The following is a 15,893-nucleotide window of genomic DNA, read 5'->3' as shown; positions in this document are numbered from 1 at the left end:
CGTTTGCGCAAGATGCGAGGATACACAGATGCAGTTGGTGTCATAGTAAAATTACAGATCTGAATATTAGTGATCTGTGCAATGACATAATGCTGTATTACTAGAGCTTATTATGTGGACAAACAAAAAAATGGTGGTACCACATCATTGGGGCCTTTCTAAAAATAAACCGTAAACCTTCGTGTGTGATAAATCTAATAAAATTTCCTTGATACAATTTTAAAACCTGAAGTCACAATGTTGCATCCACAACCAGTATTTACCGTATTACTGGTCATTGTCGTCGCATCTAATCCTATTAAACGTGCACTAAATCTATTTCTTGAAATCATTCCGAACATCTAAACGCAATTTTTCACTATAATTCCCATAAATTTCCGTATAATTTCAAATAGTATATATATCCTCCAATTAGGGCTATCTCAGTATCAATCTGGTTTGTGACAATATTTTCTGAGCTCGAGCAGGTGCATTGTGTGGTCGAACTAAATCAGTTCAATATGCATATATAATAATCTGGAAAATAAGCATTCGGATGCCTGACAACTATTCAGTAGTAACGAGCTAATGTAAATCTAAAAGATTAGGAAAATATGCTGCGGACTAACGGTGGATCTAAATAAGATTACTCACTACTGGAATTCAACGATGACGAAACCTGATACCGATACCGATTTTTGACTTGTGGGACGAGCACAATTTGTATTATACATAGATTTAAATTGAGAAATTATAATAGTCTAATCGTGACCACTATCAAAATTATTATTTTTGACATACATTTTAAAGAACTCTTTTACAACAAAAGATATTTGGAGATTTTCTGGTGGATGTGTCAAAATATAATATAAATTTCTTTGGAGGAAAATTTGCATAAAAGTTTACAAAAGTATGATAAAAACCCTTAAAGTACCACCCTCGTGTAAGAGTCGTGGCAAATGATTTACCAAAAAAGTTGACCAATCGTAACAACCCTCAAAATTATTATACTTACTTTTGTCATACATTTGTATATAATTTTCTGTAAACGTTACGATAAAAAATTCCCAAAGTACCACCTTCGTAAGAGTTGTGGAAGATAATTTGCCCAAACATTTGATCAATCATTACAACTATTAAATATATATTATGTTTACTCTCGTCATACATTTTAAAGAAACTCATTTACAACAAATATTTGGAAATAGCAATGAAAAGGTGAGAAAGAAGTACAGACTTGTGGAGTAGACAAAATACAATCTAACCAACTTTGAAAAGTTTTAAAGGATTATTTGAAAAAATGGTTATATATTTTCAGAGGTACTATAAAAATATCTCAAAGTACCACCTTTGAAAAGTTATGTAAGATGAATTTCCCAAAATCTTGACCATTCATAAACAACCATCAAATATATTATGTTTACTTTAGTCTTACACTTTAAAGAAGCTCATTTACAACAACAAATATTTGGAAATTGTATTTACGAAGCAATGAAAAGGTTAGAAAGAAATACAAACAAACAGAGTAGACAAAATACAATCTAATCAATTTTGAAATGTTGTGGAGGATTATCAGAAAAATGGTTATATATTTTCAGAGGTACTATAAAAATATCTCAAACTAACACCTTTGTAACAGTTGTGTAAGATGAATTTCCCAAAATCTTGACCATTCATAAATAACTATCAAATATTTTATGTTTACTTTAGTCTTACACTTTAAAGAAGCTCATTTACAACAACAAATATTTGTAAATTGTATTTACGAAACAATAAAAAGGAGAGAAAGAAATACAAACATGCAAAGTAGATGAAATACAATTTAATCAACTTTGAGAAATCTGAAGGATTATCTGAAAATATGGTTATATATTTTACTATAAAAAATCTCAAAGTACCACCTTTGTAAGGTTGTGGAAGACATTTGTTCAAAAATTTAACCAACTGAATATATAGTAAGCAATATTAAATATAAATTATAGAAGAAAAACAAATAAATTTGCATAAACATGAAATTTAAAAGACTATGATCCAACAGATAAATCTCCACCCGTAGTTGTTGGGAAACATGAAACAGAAATGACAGAAGCACAATAAAAAAAAACAAACAAACAGTCAGTTTAGTTCCTGAAGCCTCACGTGTCCACTTGCATGTAAGACCGCACTTAGCGACCACATTTCACCAAACCGAATCCCAAGTAGATCGTCTATCGTTTATCTCGACGGATCGGCCGACGTAACTGTTTCGTTAAACGACCTAAAACCGAGGCATTGTTACAAATTATTCTAATTTTTCAAACGCCGGTTAATTGAACAGGAAGACCGCAACAAAGATTATTCGTCCAAACACAAAACGTGTGACCTTTTTCCATCTGACCCGAAAAAACAATGGTGCGCGTCCAATCGTTGGATGGTAATTAAACCGCGCACAAGTGAATCGGTTTTCTGATTCACCTGAGAATCGGTTTTACGATGCAGGTTAATTTGTTTTGTATTCGGACCTGGGGGCCAACTGGGGGTCGTGACACCACGAGAACTGTACCGGACCTGGCCGGTGAAATGGTGACAAAGTGTAATTGAGTTTGTGGGTGAACTCAGATTGGTTGTTTAGAAGGTACTGTTTCCTGATCGACAGTCATGCGATCCGAAATATCCGTGGTACGAATTTTACACGAACGATCACGTTAGCCGTTAATTAATTTGTCTGGCCGGTTCTTTGTTCCCAAAGAACGCCGGGCATTGTTGCTTTCGATTAAACAGTACCAAAATTGAGTTTTAGTAGTTGAGGTGTGTGACAATGCTCATTGAGACATTCACAAACTGACGAACGGAATACCATATTTGCCTTCGGTGCTTAGAAATCACTTGAACCTCTCAATCTTCTGGATGACATTATTTACCATCGACCGGCCGGTTGAATAACTTAAAGCGGCATTATATTCATTTAAACTTTGCCTTTCCCACCGGACCATAATAAGAATGCGGCTATGTGACAGCCACATCATATTCGAAAAATCTTCCACAGTCCACGCAAACAGAACAATGACGTCTACATCATACGGCCTTAATCTCGCAGACAAGAGATTATGGTTTAATAAAAATGGAAATGTTTTCGACGAACACGGCTCTCCTTTATTCTAAGACGCGCCGTAAACTCACTTTGTCGTCTTGTAAGAACCATTTAATTGTGAATAAACATGACTTGAATCAATCAGTTTATGAGACTGTTTAATTACATTTTTTAGATTTAATTCGTGCCTGATATTCAGCCTCCGAGCTTAATATCGTGGCCATTCAAATTCATGTTTACAAAATAAACACATCGTATTTTAACCTATTACAGAGAGGTAGTTAAGGAACCCGATGATAATAGGTCGGTACCTTCAGTCGGTCCAAACCTTTACAACTTAGAACCAATTAGTTCTTGAAAGTATGACCGACGTTATCCTATTGATTTTGTTGATTGATAGACCACTCCTAAGAGCTGCCGAAATGTTTACCCATATTATTTTTCTTGGCTTCTGAACAGTCAAAAAGCGCCGACATGAGAAAATTTGCAAAATATTTGACTGGTCCGGTGTTAACTTATTTCTATTCATGCAGTTATGGAATAAGAAATTATATTACAGATAGTGTTAGGTTCCTTTATGTGAGCTTTTTGAGCTTTCTATAGGGAAACTTTTAAAATATTTAGTTAAAGTAACATTTTTTAAATACATTTTTTATAAATTGTTGATATGATGATTTATCTATTTGACTAACTAAAATGGCAACAAATAAAATTAAATATAAATTATAGATGGAAAACAAAGAAATTAATATAAGAATAGAATTCAAAAGACTCATGGTTCAGTAGATAAATTTATGGAATAAGAAATTAGATTCTAGATAATGTTAGGTTCGGTTATGTGAGCTTTTTAAGCTTTTTGTAAGAAAACTTTTAAAATACTTAGTTAAAACAACATTTTTTAAATACTTTTTCATAAATATGTTGATATGATATGAAGATTCATCTATTTGACTAACTGGTGTGGCAACAAATAAAATTAAATATAAATTATAGAAAGGAAACAAATAAATTTGCATAAATATAAATTTCAAAAGTACTCCTAGTCCAATAGATAAACCTGTGGAATAAGAAAATAGATTCTAGATAAGGTTAGATTCCTTTATGTGAGCTTTTTGAGCTTTCTATAGGGAAACTTTTAAAATACATAGATAAAATAACATTTTTTTATTTTTTTTAGAAATATATTGATATGATATGAAGATTTATCTATTTGACAAACTGGAATGGCAACAAATAAAATTAAATATAAATTATAGAAGGAAAATGTTAAATGTCTGTAAATAAATTTTTATAAAACTTTTCTTTTTGATTTCTTTAGAAAACTTATAACAAATCCTTTTTTGTTACAGCATGAAACAAATCTAAATAAAGGAAACAAAAATTTTTAATATAAATTTTAGACGGAAAACAAATAAATTAGCAAAAACATGAAATTCAAAAGGCTTTTGGTTCAGCAGACGAGTTTGTGGAGTAAGAAATTAGATTTCAAATCTTTGGTCCCTTTATACGAGATAGTTGAGCTTTCTATATATAGAGAAACTTTTAAAATACACAGTTAAAACAACATTCTTTATTATAAATATGTGTGTAAATAATTTTTATAAAATCTTTCTTTGTAATTTGTTTAGAAAACTTGCAACAACAAATACATCTTTTTATCTCACAGCTTAAAACGAATCCAAACAAGTACATGCTTATAAAAATATTGCCTAAAACCTAATTTCTCGAATGATAAAACACATTAGGCCACAATAAACGCGTCCCAAGAAAAACTCCTTTAAAAAACGAAATTCGAAAATATTTTCTTAACATTGTGAATCAACGGAGTGTTTACACAAACCGAAGCGAAAGAGATGAATACCTGCACTTGTCCTCTTGTTCGCAAGAAAAGAATGCCTGACCATTGTTGCCGGTACAATTGCACACCACGGTAGAAATTTAAAAAATGTCACCTACGCCATTCTCTTCTTAAACACCTTACACAAGGGTGTTTTAGCATGTTTTCCATCTCTGTTCCGTCCAAGGGATTTTGTCCTTGTCGTTTCTTAGGAATGCGGTCGAAATTGTGCAAAAGTGTGAATTTTTAATCTGCTACGCATTCTGTGAATGAGTTTCTCGTAACATTGTTCTGCATTGCCACCTACTTTTACAATTTTTTGGGATTTGTGTGAATGGAAAACCATAAAACCATAACGATTCCCGGCCCACCTCTTTTGGAATTTCAAGTGGCTTTAGTGTTTGCGGATGAAAGGAACGTTTATGACTAAAAGTATGCGAGAAAATCTCCTCTAATCTGTGAATGCGGCGCAGAAATTTAGAAAAATACTTTTTAACACCTCGAGTTAGTGAAGGATGAACAAGAGATTATCCTGAGTAACTCCGATTCGTTTAACCTTTGCCAAAAAATCTTTTTCAAAATTAACAATTGTTTTTTACAATTAAAAACATATTAACATCGATTGGACTCATGGTCAGTGAGTTTAGGATAAAAAAAAAACTTCGAGGAAGGAAGTGAATTAAATTCTCAATTTCTTTGTTAGCTATGGGTTAGGATCACCTCAAGTGTGATTCCTTCAACCATTAACGACTTGTTAAGACAATGACTGACGAATTGTCTAATCAAATTTTAATAATTTATAATTACGTCACTTACTACACACCCTGAAATGGCTGTTGTGGTCGAATATATTATTTAAAATGTGATGGCCGAATGTTATACCATGTGTGACAAGCTCCATGGTTAATTTATATTATTAATGATAATAATAAATTTGTATAACTCGAGAACCGATATGAAATGTTAATATTAAAATCAATGAATAATTTAAAAGGTTAATAAATCCGATTGAAATTGTATATAAATTGGTTCGGTTTAATATTTTAATAAAATGCAGCGGACGCTTTCACAACTACTGAAAACTGCTCCGATAAAGCGATAAAATGTTGAAGTTCACGATTGTGCATTGGAAAAAAATCACAGACGTCAGCCATGAATCAGCAAGGCGATCTAATTAATCGAGGCAATAGGAAAGGAAGATTATCTAGAGACCACCATGCCATAAAATCTTATTCCGATTAAAATTGTTGCCTTTTGAATATTAAAGAAGTCATGTTTTAAGTTATTAACCCGAGACTAGTATGTGCACATCTCCGAAACATTTAACGCCAGACTCAAGATTGAAATGATGGCTTGCAACAGCACAATGGAACTTGACATCTAATCATCGGTGCATGAACAATACCATTAAATACCAGATAAATATTCCATACTCTTCGCATAAATGTCAACTGACCTGAGGAATGTTTTGTCGCTATTATTATTATTATTCCATCAACGTATGATTATTGTGTGATTTACTTTCTCGTCAGTCCGGCGTGATTACCTGTTCGACTTCCTACAATTCACATTAGATCTTCGATTACGTAATGGACCAGATCCAATTTCCTGGCATCATTTTTCATCTATCAATTTGATTTTTCTAATAGCAGGTTGGTAAAACCCACAATAATTACATCTTCGCTGGTTCACGGGTCACGATGCCACTAAAAAGTCCCATTAAATTGTGTAGCAGATGAAAGTTTTTCTCATACAGTGCATCCATTTTAGCGGGTCATTGGAGTCTTCGGGGCCGATAATTGGGTGTTACACGACGATTGCTTAATTAACGAACGATCTTTCGATTGCCACAGATCACGGATATTGATATCGACCATTAATATTTTAATTTATGTGGTTTTGGTTCAAATAATAGATTAATCAATTTAATTCCGAATGGGAGAAGGTCGGAATTTGGAGTGGAGTGGACGTTGACAGGTGATACATTGATTTTCATTTGTAACACCTGTATCAAATCACAAATATTAATACGACCAGATATTTCAAACGTGACGTGAAGATATTAATAAAGTTATGACACCTTGATATGTATGTGAGGAAATCAAACAGTTTTTACGAGTTGTTTTAGAAAATCATCGGACATTAGAACTAGTTGTAATTTAAGGCTGAAACGCCCCATTAGATATGTCTTATTAAATCTAGCATATGCATCAAGTGTAAGCGAAAAATGATCCTAATCAGTTCGCGGAAATGTCAAGTCGTACAGTAGCTCGGATAAATTGAATCCATTACGTTCAATGGAGAAGCTTAGAGATAATGTTATGTTTTATCGGACCATGAAGTGCCGATTACCAACCCAGCTATATGTGGAAAGTATTAGAATGTCAAGAAAGTTATTGAGTTTTTTGTTAATTGGTTTCTTAGTGATAAATATTCAGTTAAATTTTTAATGTGTTGATGTTAGGTGATATAAAGTTCTCTGCCAAAACGTATAGACTAGTTTTTAATTGACATCATTTGGCCATTTATTCAGGGTTTTGAATAAAGTATAAATAAGAAGCAAATCCGTACAATTTTCTTGATCCACTTCAACTAATAACAAACGTACAGAACGATGGTGATTTCAAAAATTCTGCGGCGAGGACGAGAGTCTTGAAGATGCAGAGCACAACAACGACCAATTGGGGGCCTTAGTTGAGACTAATTCGGTCTCCACTGTTCGAAAGCTTGCTGCTGTGTTAGACGTGATGTATTTTCAACCACCTAAAACAGTTTGGAAAAACCAAAAAGGTCGGCAAATGGCCACCAATTGAACGAAAATCAAAAACCTCCGTCTTAAAGTGTCTTCAAAATGATGCACAAAACGCCTTCAACAACTGCGTCGCTTCCAAAACCTCAGAGTATTCTTTGACCGGTCTACCCATAGAAATAAGTTTGTTTTTTTGTTGACAAAAATGTGTTGACTCAAATAGTCTTACTTCGATTAATAAAATTTTATTTAAGCTGCAATTTATGCATTTTATTTCAGTGTTAGTTTGTTGTAATCATTAATCATTGTGGCAGCTTCGAGATTAATGGAACAGTGAGCAGAATCAATCAAGACTCTGTTCCAAAAGTAATAATTTGAATCCATTTAAATTTATTACCGACAGTTTTTGCCGTAAAGTCACCGGATTAAGATTTCCAAAGTGTGTTTATCAAGATCTTACATAGATCAAATAAGATCGAACAAGCTGATAAACAACTACGCAAATTCAAATAAAACCGCTCCAGTCCCATTCGCAATAAACAATTATTGCACGAGGAAACGGTTTTGCGTTGTAAACGAACTTGAAACTCGCGGACATTTATGCTTGTTTCCATATAAAACGAAATGTTCATCAATGAACAGGTCAAGAGTAATCCATGATGACCATAACATAAACATTTAAGCGAATAAAATTCAATAACCGGCGAGTTAGGCCAAAATAAACCAGCCAAGACATCTTTATTTGTCGTAAAATGGGTAGATACTATCTTGGATGGTAAAAAAAATGACGTGTGTAGGATCAAACATGTTTTTCCCGAGTATGCAGATCCACGGTAAAATCGAGTTAATCATTAGACCATCTAAGATAAAATCGCGATGTGGGCTTTAATCCAGGCAACATTTGTTATATTAACGTGTCGTTAATAGTACCCGCCAAATTTGGTATGTGTTAATTTGATGAGTATTCAACAATAATTTTTTTTAGTTTCTTTGTTGCGTTTGATTAATTTTTTGCTTAGAGTGGTTGTTTAACAGTTCATGAAATCTTGACTACGGGTGTTGAGTTGAGTTCCATGCGGTGAGCTAACGACTATTTCCATCGCAATGGTGAAACAAGAAACTGCATATGATCCAGTCAGTTTCATCGTGATAGTGGTTGAATGATTGGACATGATAATACCGACCAGCTACCGTACAATATTAGCTTATATTTGCTTCCTATAAAATATATATTCATGCTCTAGTACCTTTGAAAACGTTTACGCGAAGTCACATTATTATAACAGTCCGCTGATAAGCTAGATAAAGCTGATTTTATTGCATAAGTATTAGATTACTACTTGGTTTTAATGGGTGTGGTTTTTTTCAACAGGTTAAAGGAACTTTATGGCGCTCACACAATTGTGATAATTTGTAATTTCTGTAGACCTATCGAGTTTCTGTGTGAACAATTTTATTGACTCGATAATTTATATTTCTTTTTAATTAAGATAATAACGGCTGTATTAATTACATTTTGAAATGAAATGGCAAAATGTATAAGGTAGGAAACTATCATTCAACAATCTAAAAAATATAAAATGCCTCCAAAGATATGTAACAGTTTCCATGCACATTCTACTTCTTACTCTTATTGAACTGTACTTCAAATTTTTATTTAAATTAATATTCAAAAGTTAATGTTAATGTAACTAAATAAATATTAGTTACTGAATATTTAATTGATTGCAGCACACTTTCACAGGAATTTTTGGCCATTCATCTTGTATAACTTACCACAAATTCTCTTTGTTGGTGATATTTTTTGTCAAATTTTTAATTCCAGATACTGCCATAGATATTGCAAAATTGTTCATTTTTTCAAGTTATCTGATTAAATATCAAAAACGTAAATGAAAATTGTATTGAAATACACTACGTGACAAAAATATTGTCCACCTAATCATCAGTTCTATTAAGATGTAATAATCAATTCAAATTATTCTATATTTTTGACCACCATCGTATATTAAATTTTGTTGTGTATATTTTTAATAAATAAATATTCTTTTGTTGTTTTTTCCAAGAACTTAAAAAATAATTAAAAAATCTAAAAAATACTTTTACACATTTTTACATACTTTTTCAACATTCCTGTCTTTTGAACACGTAGTTGGTGACAGGAGAAACTTAAAACCATTTTGGTGCAATACAAGAATTAATTCAGTTAAAAAAGCTCATTGATTTTATTACAAGGATTAATTTCTCGGTGACAACATCACAGAGGACTGGGTCTATTCAACCGATTTAAATACGGACACGGCATTGTTATTTAAATCAGCCTAGTTGACTGGTACCGAAAATCTGAATAGACAATTTTTTTAGGTCAGGAGTCGCGTCCAACAAATTGGACAGTTCAGATGTAAATAAAGCAGCACATCTGGAGAAAAAATTTTACTAACAAATCGGCATTGTCTTTTTTTCTCTCTCGTTCTCGTCACCGAGAAGACACACGGCGAACGAAGTGTGTTGTCCCACGCGAGAAGGTCATCGGTCAGATATTCCCATGAGATAAAAGGCACAAGATTAAGTATTTGTTCCATAAAGAGCCGATGTCCAATATCTATTGAATAGGCAATATAGGGAGCACAGTTAGAACAGATCCTGCCATATTAGCTGAAATACATCGTTTGGCTTTTAACCGGCAACTCTCGAGCACAAATTGATGCATGCAATGCTACCTGATTATAATCCTGCATAGGTTATCGGCCTTTTCAGATCAAATACTCGAATTAGCATACACTGACAGTCCATTCTTTTCGTCAACCACTCTTTCTCCCGTCTCAACGTGACTCCGTGCTTTATGTTCTTCGGAGGCTCATTAAAATAAAATGTTTTTAACAGTACACACCACTGTGCACCGTCGTGCAACGACGTATCAAAGCAAATTTTTTTGTTTAAGACTTGCAAGTTGAAAGTTGTACCTCACAGACAATTTTTTCACATCAAAACAATCATGGTTAATCCTTATCGACACACCATCAACACATTAACAGTTAAACGAGTCGTAGATCCAGTTTAATTTGCCAATAAAACCCGGCAGAATAATAGATTCGATATTAATGTTCAAATGGAAATCCAACAACGTCGTGACCGTAAATATAATAATCCGAACCCATAATTAGCTTGAACTCTAATGGTACACGGTCATGATCATTCCGAACCAACAGATACAAATACCTCCATTTTTTTTAAATAAACTGCCGCACAAAAAAATCGTCCGGCTTTGTTCTACGTGTTTTGTGAGTCCGGTGTATGCATCAAAAACATGAATTTCACATGAAGGCGGTATCAATGTGGGTCATCTGGTTAGCGGAATCGCAAACACAATGTTAAACGTATCGATAACAATAAAAATTATCAAATTCTTCCGTATTGGACTTGTTACAAAGGCGTTTAGTCGAGTATCAATCATAAATGACACAGTGAACGTAGATACGATCTGCCGTAGAGAAATTTACATATTAAAACGGCCCGTAAATGTTTTGCGACTTTCAATATTATTGTAAAAATGTCTTTTGATACGGAATCACTGAAAGTCGGAGAAATTGTGTGCGGTGTTTGTCCGTACCCGACAATCGTGATCATTCCTGTCCGTCAGCTCAATCAAAAGATGGGAGGAGATTGATTTGGAAGCATTCCATTATCATTTCATAATTGATGGCTAGTTAAAGAGAATAAAAGAATGTAGATAAGATAAAAAACGGAAAGTTTCTTCCTGAAGAAATTTTAAAACGAAAAAATATTTTTGTAGTTATTATGTTTCAATTTTATACTATTCTTTTACTAACTGTAGTTATAAGGGTAAAAAATGTAGAAAAATAATTTCTAGAAAGGTAAAATACTAGTAAAATATTTTTAAATAATGGAAGATGAGAATAAAATATTATCTAGTCACTTGGCTGGTTAAATGAAGAAATATAAATATAAGATAAGACAAAATACAAAAAGTTTCTTCCTGAAGAGGTTTTAAAAGGAACAGAAATATCTTTATATGATGCCTAGAATAAAAAATTCTAAGTAATGAGTTTCAAATACGTTCCTTTCTTTTAAAAATAATTTCTATAAGAGTAAAAAATTTAGAAAAAATATATCTGAATAATGGATACAACATATTATGCAGTCACTTAACTATTTAAAGGAAGAAAGGACTATGGATAAGTTAAAATATTAAAAGTTGCCCTCCTGAAGAAGTTTTAAAAGGAACAGATATAGAAAAACTATTTCTGAATAAATAGGATGATAAGAATTATTAATATTATTAAAAAGAAAATTGAGAAAGGTAAAAAACAAAAAAATTCTTCCAAAAAGAAACAGAATATCTTTTTATGATACCTAAAATCAAAAAATCTAAAAAATATATTTTTAAATGTTCTTTTCTTCTCGTAATGATTACTAAGATATAAAAAATATATTTGGTTGTCACTTAGAACATAAAGAAGCATCCAACAACTTAATAAAACAAAGAAAGAATGAAAACACTTAAGCCACTTCAAGAAATAATACTGATCCATCCACAGAAACGCAAAGAAACGAACAAAAAGGAACAGCCCAAAAAAATGAAAGGAGTAATGTGGGAGTAGAATTGGCGATTATTTACAATTCAGTACGCGATTTTACAAATTATGCAACGCGAACAATCGGGCAACTTGTGCTGTTGGTATGGATGACACGTCGGAAACAATCTGCACTTGGGACTTTCGCTCTCGCCGTGTTTATCTAAAAGCTGTAAACGTTTTTAACTGTCACCTTAACCAATAGTAGATAGTGAAAGTGTCTATAAAGTGGACGGCGGTAGGCGCTGATACGGTCGTGGCCCACACAGATCGAAAAATCTTCGGAATTCCATCTTAAAAATTTTAAGTACCATAAATAGCCCGACGACTGCACGCGGTTTGGAAAATGATACGAATAGGAAAATCCCATTTCCTGCAAAGATACCGTCAATCAAACAGGCGGTAATAATCAATAAATCCTCACATTAACAGTTAGCCATAATGTGCTTAAGCTGATTTAACGATTTACTGTTTGAACCAAGCAACAAAACCAAAAATCCTCTTAATAGTGACAGACATCAGTAACGTACCAGATCACACTTGCCGTGCAAAGTTCTCATTGGCGGGTGGCAATTAAAAAACGAACGAGCTGTCATTTGTCACGACGGTGACTTGTCAAGTCACGGTAGCGCGGACTTAGGTAAGCAGATACATATCTGCTCTCATATTAATGACTTCGCAGATAGCACTTTGGTCCTGCACACGACAGCTTTGCACCCAGTGGTGGAGCGTTGGAATTTTCAATTTTATTCAAATTTCTAATTAAACCCATCTTTGATCTCTTGACTTTTATTAAACAAATTAATCAATATAAATAAATAACAGAAATTCATACCATGAGAAAATTTTTCTGGTTTCTTGGAATTTAAGAAAATATCAGTCTCAGTTTAAACCTCGAAAATTTAATCCTTTTTATGTTAAACAATTTATAATGTCAGAAATAAAAAATAGTCATATGGAGAAATATCTGGACTATATGGTGGATTGATGTAGGTTCACGTTTAACATTTTGAATCTTCCTTTCAGTCTCCAATATGACATAGTCTTCCGATGATATAAAGAAACAGAAAGCCTTTATGAAGCATAAAATCTTGTCTTGATCAATTTTTTAAATTTAAATAGTTGCATTGACCGTTTAGTCTCTTACTAGGTGGTTAAATTCTATACAGAATCAACCATAGAGTCAACAAAATTTGCTAGAAGGGTAAAAAAAGTAAGAAATATATTTCTGAATAATGAAAAATGAGAATAACATATTATACTGTCACGTATCTAGTTAAAAGAAGCAAAGCAAAAGGAAATTTATAATGTCAGAATCAAAAAATCTAAATAATAAGTTTTAAATATGTCCATTCCTCTTAATAATATTCTCTAGAAGGGTATAAAAGATAAGAAAAATGTTTCTGAATAATTAAAGATGAGAATAACATATTTTATAGTCACTTGGTTGATTAAAGGAAGAAGAGAGTATGTATAAGATAAAATATGAAAAATTTCTTCCTGAAGATGTTTTAAAAGGAACAGAAATATCTTTATTGAATGCCCAGAATCAAATAATCTAAGTAATCTTCTGTATCTTCTTCTAATAGCTAACTTCTAAGCAATAATTTATATATAAAATGTGCAATAACAAATTATTATTTTAAGAATAAAAAAATTTAGAAAATATTCATCTGTGTTATTTGTGGTAAATACAAACATTTACTGAAAAATATTGATATTTATTTAATATCGTACGCCCCTGAGCGAGTGAGCAACTTTATCTTAAGAACTATGTATTTCTCTACCAGATAATGGACCAAATTGAACTCTTCCTAGTCTGACAATCAGCAAATGAGCACCACCCAAAAGTCCAATTTACAAAATATCAATTTCAAATTTATTTCACACAATTAATAAAACGTAACTGGCCTTGTGAAAAAATGCGTCAATATAACCAATAATTAATAAAATATTTTATAACATAACAAGCTATTAAATACAAAAACTAATTAAAGTTTTAATATCGCCAATAAATTTGATAATGACAGATTAATATTTGAAACAGATTTTACAGTTCACCATCGCAGATTTATATGTATTTAAAATAGTTTTATTGATATCTAATTAAATTATAAAATATTATAAAGTTTTTTCTTAACTTTAATGTAGCAAAAAACTTGTTAATTTATTTCAAATAAATAAAACACCTATAAAATATTAATTAATAATCCCGTACGATCGGAATGTTACAATCCTGCGAGCATTTCTCACGCACATCAAATATTAACCTTTCGAATATCTGAACGAGTTATTGATTATGTATTTACAATGTTTCATCGGAATACACCTGTACCATATACTCGATCCTTAGTGGTTTCTCTACACGGGTTATTTATTAGTATAATCCGCTAATTATAAAAACATCTGTTATTTGGAATATATTTTCTCAGTTCTAAATTAATTTTCTTCCATATCTGCCAAAGATGATCGTCGAGAGGATGCTTTAATCTGTAATTTTATTAATTGGATTACCGAGAGAAACTTGCCGTTCAGGTTTGACACTCAAAATTTTAATTTATTGTTGATTAGAGGTAAAACAACGTTGGATATTAATCCGAAACGTTGTTCAGGAAGTAGCGTATGAATAATATATAATACCTGTTTAAGTGATCGTAAAACACAAAGAAAACGAGGAGAATTGCCCTAGAAAACATTGACACTATTTGCGCAATAAATTACTAACAATTTACAAGTAGAATATCTCGATATATTAAACAACGGGGGTGCAAATAACTCGCTTCTGCAAACACCGCTTTTAGATATAAATGTCTTGTATTTATATCTGTTAATTAAACTAAATGTTTTAAGGTTACGGTAAATAACAGCCTATTAACGTGTTGTGATTCCAATATATCATTACGGTGCGATTATTTAATTTTAATTGTGGCCATTTTTTATTGCCCGACTCGAAATGGAATTCGTGGTTGATTCGCCCATACGATATTTGCCATAAATAACAAATAAACAAATGAATTTATGTTTCTGACATAACCTTAACAAGTTAACAATATTCGCGTGACTCGGAGTTAATATTACAAGTCAAATCACCAAGTAATATCTTACGCCCAAATGGCGCAGCTCGTTTTTTTCGAAAATGACTGAAAGACATTAAATCCACAATAAACGTATATCCATATTTGATTATTGCAACCTAATTTATTGTTGTTGTATGTTTATGTAATGTGTTTGGAGTAGATAAGGTTAATGATAAAGCCTGAGCCGTATTTGGCATGATTGATTGCGGCAAATAAAATAATATTCGAAAAATGATTGCGGGTTAATAAATCAGAAAAACCTGCAGCTCGACAAAGTAATTTAGTCTTCAATATGTTGTAAAAATTTTACAGCCATCCAAATAACTGTAATAAAACTTTGAACAACGAATATACAACCGATTCACGTAAAAATCCCATTAAAAACAACTTGTCCACAAATAAAAGACAATACGTTTAAAATGTAAAAATACACAATAAAAAATAATGAATGTTAAAAAATATTACCGTTGTCCAACACAAATAAAGCAAAAGAATCTTCCTTGTTCTTATATTTCGTGACAAAATCGAGTGACCACAGTATTCTAGATATCACATTTCCAACGCTTTCGGCAAACGTTCACCAAGA

The sequence above is a fragment of the Aethina tumida genome, chromosome 4 (assembly GCF_024364675.1).
Source record: "Aethina tumida isolate Nest 87 chromosome 4, icAetTumi1.1, whole genome shotgun sequence".
In the NCBI taxonomy this organism is placed as follows: Eukaryota; Metazoa; Arthropoda; class Insecta; order Coleoptera; family Nitidulidae; genus Aethina; species Aethina tumida.
Note: the sequence above shows the minus strand (reverse complement) of the source record.